Source organism: Panthera onca, chromosome B4, assembly GCF_046562875.1.
Source record: "Panthera onca isolate mPanOnc1 chromosome B4, mPanOnc1 haplotype 2, whole genome shotgun sequence".
Taxonomy (NCBI): domain Eukaryota; kingdom Metazoa; phylum Chordata; class Mammalia; order Carnivora; family Felidae; genus Panthera; species Panthera onca.
In genome coordinates, this window is record NC_138345.1 from 43,204,153 (window position 1) to 43,210,152 (window position 6,000).

At 41.2% G+C, this 6,000-nt stretch overlaps 1 long non-coding RNA gene across 1 annotated transcript; it reads left to right on the forward strand.

Moving 5' to 3' along the window:
• Positions 1-4,155: 4,155 nt before the first annotated feature.
• Positions 4,156-5,489, forward strand: LOC144616827 (uncharacterized). Its single transcript, XR_013556562.2, has 3 exons — positions 4,156-4,349; positions 4,640-4,714; positions 5,368-5,489. It is a non-coding gene; the product is annotated as an uncharacterized LOC144616827 (long non-coding RNA).
• Positions 5,490-6,000: the final 511 nt, after the last annotated feature.

Genomic DNA, 6,000 nt, shown 5'->3' on the forward strand with positions numbered 1-6,000 from the left:
GAGTTGTGATTTTTTAAAGTGATATCAGGCTCTGTTAATACGTTGTGATCTTTAGTTTAACAAACACTGCCTTCGATGAAAGATTTGAGGTAGACCACTAGGAATTGAGGTAAGTGCTAATGACAACAAAGTGACTGGTAAATATTGCTCCTTGAAGGGCATTCAACCCACACATATGTATGTCAAATGCAATAAGCCAAGGGAAATCTACATGCCTCTCAGCCCGGGAGTCTGGCAAGAATCCTACCCATTTGAAGATGAATAAAAATATTTTAAAACGGGGAGTAAGAAAAAGAAACAGTATTAAATATGAAGAAGGAGGATCACACACTTAAAAAAAAGCTCAGCTTATTAAATGATGTACTAAAAAAATTGGACAGAAAGTTAAACCGAAACCTGCTCATCGTCAAGAGAGCAAAACACAAAGATATGATCTCCATTGGACTGGGACCAAAGGCTTGGAAAGAACAGACCATGGGTCTAGAAAAAGTAGATAAAGGAGCACCTGAGTGGTTCAGTCGGTTAAACACCTGCCTTCTGCTCTGGTCTTGATATCGCGGTTCATGAGTTCAAGCCCCACGTGAGGTTCTGTGCTAACAGCTCAGAGCCAGGAGATTGCTTCAGATTCTGTGTCCCTCTTTCTCTCTCTGGCCCTCCTCTTCTCCCTCTTTGTCTCTGTCTCTTTCTCAAAATAAATAAATATTAAAAGTAAAAAATTTAAAAAAAGAAGAAATACTGAAAAAGAGAAGAAAAAAACATCAGCGTTAAAATACCTGTCCTATCTATATTCATTCATATTTTAAAAAGTATTTACCAACAATAGCCAAAGTAAGGAAAGAGCCCAAATGTCCATCGACGGATGAATGGATAAAGGAGATGTGATATATATATATACAATGGAGTAATACATTGATGTGATAAATATATACAATGGAGTAACACAAAACGTTGGAGACTCTTAAATATGGAGAACGAACAGGGGGTTATTGGAGGGATTGTGGGAGGTGGGATGGGCTAAATGGGCAAGGGGCATTAAGGAATCTACTCCTGAAATTATGGTTGCACTATATGCTAATTAACTTGTCTGAATTTAAAAACAAAAAAAAGTGCTTCACTGCATCTAATTTGATGAGAATTTTTTAAAATGTGAAAGTTGTTGTAGAGCATCACATATTTTCCTCTGACACCTATCAGTATTATCACCGGGACTTGTCTTCCTCAGTTTATAGTGTTAATTTGCAACCCAAACAGATAATGTTAATTGATTCCTATATGCTGAACCGTCCTTGAATTCCTGCAGTAAAGTGCACTTCTTCCTAATATACTGCTTTTGTTTTTTATTTTTTTTGAGAGGGAGTGAGACTGGGTCCAGGTGAGCCAGGGGAAGGGGGCGGGGAGAGAGAAGCAGGGCTCACAGGAAGTTGGGCTGGAGCTCACTAACCCTGAGATCATGACTTGAGCCCAAGTCAGATAAGCCATTCCGGAGCCCCTAACACATTCCTTTTCTAAGCAACCTTTTAAGATCTTAACAAATCTATGTTAATCAATATGATTTGTCTGTAGTTTTGTTGAAGGGTTTAAAACAATTTCGTTTGTAGTGTTTCTTTATTTTTGGGAGAGAGAGGCAAAGAGTGTAAGCGGGGGAGGGCAGAGAGAGAGGGAGACACAGAATGTGAAGCAGGCTCCAGGCTCTGAACTGTCAGCACAGAGTCCCACGTGGGGATCAAACTTACCAACCATGAGATTATGACTTAAGCTGAAGTCGGAAGCTTAACTGACTGAGCCACCCAGGTGCCCGGGAGACAGGAACTTTAGCTGATTTCCTCGTAGGATCTCAGTTGGCTGAGCCTGTTAAAAATACTCGAAAAACTTGTATCGCCTTGACAAAAACACTGCCATTGTATTCGTTGACAGAGTAAACACATACATTCTTAGGAGGTTATCAAATATTTTAAAGCCAACTCTGCAATGCCAAATTTGTATTTTCTTTCTGAAATCAAAATTCTAGAAGGGAACAACAGACAATTTGAACTGAAGAATTCTTTTGTAGCTAGCTTCTCAATAGTTACGGTTGCACTCAGTCTTCCTGGGCTCTGCTATGAATCTTCCTAAAATTTAGGTGCGGGGCCCATATGATTGTGTTTGGGAACTAGACTCTGGAGGGAAAATTCACTTATCCAGGGAGTTTACACGTGACTTCCATCAATGGGCTTCAGGGATCCAAGGTACCCATAGAAAACGTATGTACTCAAATCAAAGTGGGAGTATCATCTTCATGGTGAAAGAGTCTGAAAGGTCCTCATGTTATCAGGGATAAAGGTGAGAGCCAAGCTTCCTGTAACAACTTGATTGATTTGATTTGGTTAATGCTAATGCGATTTCCTTGCCTTGAAAAAGAGAAGTCTCCTGGTGGAAATCTGTCTTCAGCCATTTCAAGGATGGAGAGCTTGCCATACCAGGTGGGTTATGGCTTTTCCCCAGGAGTTAGAGAAAAATGGGACGAGCAGAAAACTATTATGCAGGTTGTAGAATACTTTGAGGGCCAAGAAGCATCCTGGAGATGCCTAGGGGAGTTTTGACCTTGGGCACGTGGAAATACTAGTGAGTCCATGTCGAGGGCATGCTTAACATGGAGGGGCCGTTGCATGAAGGAAAGATTAGTATTGAACTACGGCACCACTTAACACTTGGGGGCTCTGGAGAATTACCTAGAATTGTAAAGGTGCTTGTGAGGAGTATGGGAGTATAAGAATGGAGGCTGGATTCTCTGCAACTGTATTGGATTTTTCATGAGCCAAATACTGGGCCCAGAGTCACAGCGGGTGGCATCAGGGCAAAGCCATAGACTGTGGAATTGTCTCCAACTTGCCTTCAAGGACGTAACTGGCTATGAGTGTCCGGACTAAAACGTATCAGATACCATTTAAGTTTGTGGAGATTACAGCCTTAGTTTCAGTTCACCTTCCAGGTGACAGTATTCAGCCAAAAGACCCTCACAAATATCGCCTTTGGTTGTCCACCATGTCTAAGAAATCTATGTGCTCCATTGGGCTCAGAAGTCCCACCAAAATGAAACTCTTCTCCATTTTTTTTTCCAGAATCATTCAATGGAAATTCCCTTGAACATACGTCAAAGAGAGGAGATCTCCCATACAGGTATTCTTTTGACAACACTGTCCTTCTCTTTAGAATTTGTGTGTGTTATTCCTTTAAGCTGTTGCCTTTCAGATCCTTAATGTCTATCTATTGACCTTTCAACACTTCTCTGCTGGTTAGGCAAAGGGAGAACTCGATGCCAAGGACAAGACTATATGTTTAAATGTGAGAGGTTTTAGCCTTGTATGAAATGAAATCTTTACTTGTCTTTTAGTCTAAGACCTGAGTGAATATATCGCTCTCAGATGATACCTGTATCCCGCAGGTTTTTTCTTTTTTTTAATTGTTTATTTGTGTCGGGGTGGGTGGGGGGGGGGTAGAGGGCAGGAGAGAGAGGGGGAGAGAAAAAACCAAACAAACTCCATGTTGTCAGTGCAGAGGTGGACGCGGGTTGGATCCCAAGAACTGTGAGATCAGGACCTTCCTGGAAACCAAGAGTCAGATGCTTAATGACTGAGACACCCAGGCGCCCCTCTCTCTTCATTATCTAACTGTTTTCTGCTCTGTTTTCCATAGTACCCACCCATGGCTTAACTCTAATTCATGACGTAGGGGTATTACTGAGTGTTGTACAAGAAGAATATGTTTGGGGAAATCTAATTTCCCCGGAGTCTCCAAATTTCAGCATTTCTTTTCTGTATCATCAGATAAACCCGTTGTTGGCGATGAGTTTCTAGCCCAGTTTCTCCAAAACTATGAAATCGAAGATGATATTAAAATGCTGTTGGAGATGCCAGCAAATGGAGAAAAAGAAATGACAGGAAAGGAAGATGTGTGTCAAGCTGCTTCACGAGGTTAGTTTGAGTCTCTAAGAGGTTTGGAAGACGACTGGGGTGGGGCAAAAGTTAGGGATGAGACATCAGAGACCAGATGTATTTTTGGTTTCTTACAATTGCTTAGGACAGATTTCGGGATTTTAGCCTCTATCAGTTGGATTGTTCATGCACATAGTCACTCTTTCATGTATCTATTTCTACATGGGTGGAGCTTAATCTCAAATATCCCCAGCTCTGGAAAACCTGACCTTCTTCATCTCCCCTTCAGAGCTATCTTTCTTTGAAGTGTCAGATTTGAAGCTGGATGATCAGGAGGCAGACAGAACATCGCTGGTTCCTGAGAGGGACCAGGATGGAATGTGGGAATCAAGAACAGAGAAGAAACTCAGGAAAACTCGCCACCATGGCCGGAAAAAGGTAAGGCCGATGGCAAGTCGTGCGGAAAATTCATGTCTCCAAAATGGCCATTTGTCTTGATGTCAGAGGTCTCCTTCCAAGGAGAATTGCCTCTAAGTTGGTGATATTAGGAAAGAAAAGAGAGTCATTTCAAATAGCTGAAATGTCCCAGAGTTGTACTCGTCTGGGGAGTACAGCAACATGAACATTTTGCAGTGACGAAATCGTGAACAATGAAAGAATAGAGTTTTCAAAATTTTGAATGAAATAAGATTGAATAATACGTCCCATTTGATTGTCTTTTCCTTAAGGTAATCTCGCACCATAAAAAGAGGAGAAAGTTTCTCAAAATGTTGTATGAAACAATGGAAGAAGTGAAGAGCTGTGTGAGTACTCCCAAGCTGTTCCATGGTCACTGAATTCTGTGTTTTTCCAACACCTTTATGTGTTTCTTTGCGGTTTATTTGGCTTGACCAGCGGCTGTGGGCTGAGATTCACACGACAATGAAACCCATAAGACACAACAGTCTTTGTGTTGCCCAAATTATTTACTTTTTAAAAAATACATATATTGTTAAACTTTATTTATTTCTTTTGAGAGAGAGAGAGGGAGAGAGGCAACATGCCTGCTAGGGCATGAGTGGGGGAGGGGCAGAGAGAGAGAGAGAGGGAGAGAGAGAGAGAACCTCAAACAGTCTCCATGTTGTCAGCCCAGAGCCGGACGTAGGGCTCGAACTCAAGAAGCATTAGGTCATGATGTGAGCTGAAACCAAGATTTGGGGGCTTAACCAACATAGCTCCCAGGCATCCCTGTCTGTCTGAGTGTTGTGATGTAAAGTCTTACAAATACTAATCTTATCTCTTGTGTTCATCTTGAGAATACCATGAGAGTATATAGAACACAAGTGTCAGGTCACTGAAGAGAATATTTCTTTTCACACTTTGTTTCTGAAGTGTGGACTTTGTCCAAGGCTCCAGCTGCCCACAACACCCCGGAAATGCACAATTAATTTTAACTTGTTTTAAACCTTTCTTCCAGGAAGAACTTGTTTCAAATATGCTACATGCTCTGAAATGACCACTGCTTGGAGAAGATCAGCCACTGGGAATATTCGTGGTTTTTCTTTCCTTGACTCAAGATTCAGAGAGTGCAACACTGTGAATACGTGTTACTTTTGTCTACCTTGACCTGGGCTTACTTGTCACCAGCGCCATTAGAGGTCTGACGGCCACATCGAAATTTGAGAAATGATGTTTTAAAGGCAACTGCAACTGTGATAAGTAGAGAGTCCAATGAATATACAGTGTTGTTATAAGAAGTTGTACCCAAAGGTGTCTTGATGTTCAATGATTATTGTATGTGTAAATAAAATGTATTATTTTGATGTGTGGCTGGATTGTATTTGATTGCATTTTAGGTAGAATTGTTCATCTCTACTCCTACTTGGTATTGACTAGTTTTCTTTGTTGGGGCCATATCTGGGCGTTTTGGCATTAAGCTGACTTGATGAAATGAAGGTGAGTCCCTTGTTGGGATAACAGTTGAAATATTATTGTAAGTGCCCAGCTCTGTAAAAGTTAACTATGTAACTCAGGTAGGAAGCCATGTCTAGGTGACTCTATTTGTGAAGCAATCTTGGTGATCTTTTCTGGGTATGGAATCTGTTCTAGC